Genomic DNA, 1,845 nt, shown 5'->3' with positions numbered 1-1,845 from the left:
GAACAAGGATAGATTCATAAATAATGTTAGTTCTTATCTTAAATAGATATAAAATGAACAAAACTTTTTTTTTTATTGAGCAGAAACCTGTTAACAGTTTTATTTACTTTTTATGTTAAATACCATAGGACAGGATTAAAAACTTAGTCAATAACTGCCTCAGAAGGGATAAGAAAAACTCTGCCATGATATTAGCAAAGGTAAAGGAGAAATTTTACACTATAAGAAGCAACATTTCCCCACAGGATACCTCTTGGCAGTTCCTGAATGAGTGAAATTAGCAATCTAAATAAATCATATTTCAAGAGGTAACAGCAACATAAAATTTAAAGGGATTATTAAAATCACATTTATAAGACTGAACACTTCTTGAACACTTATTAAAGCCACAAAGAGAGACAATTCTTATTTATGAATTTCATAAAAGACTGAATGTGTAACAAACATTTTCTAGTGATGATCTGGTCATATACAGTCTGTCCAGTAGTGGAACAGTTTGTTTTTATTGTGTTTTCCAATGTAAGCGATCGTTAGAGGGCAAAGCCTATATGACGTACTCACACACAAAAATGGTCACTGTGGGCCATACTACCAATGAAATGGTAGGTAAACAAATCTTTTTCTGGCCAAGAGAAAATAAAGGAAATAGCACTCTGCGTGCTTCACTCTAGAAGATGAATTTCCCTAGAAAGCACACATTGAAAATGGCTGCAGTTACAAGAAGTGAAGGAAGAGTATTGGTGACATTATCTTTGAAGGATGCTGTGGAAATCCATGCAGGTTTACCTGTATGCTACCATTCTGAGCCTTAATTAAGACTTTGTCTCTCAGTGTCAGTGTTCTTCTGATAGCTTCATCATTTCTCCCTAAAGTCTTTTACACTCTTCCATGAGTTTCCTTGTTTCAATATCATTGAGTGAAGCAATATGTTGTTTTGGCGTAGTTCCATCTTGTTTAGATACATTCAGCAGAACAGCTTTGCTAGGGTCCATCATTCAATTTATCATTTTCTTCGGGCACTTCAAAAACACATCTCAATTTAGAATCCATTACAGTCACAGTCAACCCTGGGTCAGTAATTCTACTGTTGGGCCTCACACAGCACTGACAGGTACTGTAGTCTTAACTTTGAAACATACTTTTCTATCCGATGGATTTAGCAACTTAAGATTTGTAGTGACTACATCTGTGAAGGGGTCTGTGAATTTGAGGTCTGTGGGAGGGTCAATGGCCAGGATCTGATTGTGCTTGGCCATGGCCCAGAGGTGGAGGTGGTCAGAGAAACAGCACAGAGCGGGGCGTGCCTGCCCAGCCAGCGGTTTGCTGGCAGCGGATGGGGTTCGACAGCAGCAACGGTTCGGCCCATCTCCATGATGCTGCCAGTTCAGGGCTCCCACACCCCATGCCTGCTGCTGTGTCGTGGGGTTGGTGGGCTGCCCACTGGGTCAGCAACTCCGGGTCTCACAAATGACTCAACCCCGCATCAGCTGCTACAGCCACCCGCACCTGGATCCTCAGCGCCCCACGTGATGACTTCTGCACTCCTGTGTGTGCACCCGGAGGCTGGGAGCCCCTAGCACAAAAACCCTCTCTTATTTAAGTAAGAATGAATGGGTTATTTTTCTCTTTTCAATTTGCTACTAAGAGAGCATCTGCAACTTGAGTTATTAGTTTTTGCATTCAGCTTATGGCTTTGTTTTTTCTTTGCTGTAAATGTCTGCCATATGTAGTGTCTCTCCCCCTCCATCGTACTTTCCACACTTTCTCCAGACACTCTAGAAACAGCTTTATTTTCTCCCTTCAGTTTCATACTACACAGTATTGATGGTACCATGCTCCCCCCTG

The 1,845-nt window shown here is 41.2% G+C and overlaps 1 pseudogene across 1 annotated transcript; it reads right to left on the bottom strand.

The window, feature by feature from the left end:
- Positions 1-667: 667 nt before the first annotated feature.
- LOC308554528 (vesicle-associated membrane protein-associated protein A pseudogene) lies at positions 668-1,256 on the bottom strand (annotated as a pseudogene). Its single transcript has one exon. The product of its transcript is annotated as a vesicle-associated membrane protein-associated protein A pseudogene (transcript).
- Positions 1,257-1,845: the final 589 nt, after the last annotated feature.

Source organism: Miniopterus schreibersii (genome assembly GCF_964146895.1).
Source record: "Miniopterus schreibersii genome assembly, chromosome: 3".
In the NCBI taxonomy this organism is placed as follows: domain Eukaryota; kingdom Metazoa; phylum Chordata; class Mammalia; order Chiroptera; family Miniopteridae; genus Miniopterus; species Miniopterus schreibersii.
Note: the sequence above shows the minus strand (reverse complement) of the source record. Positions and strands in the feature narration are given on the sequence as shown.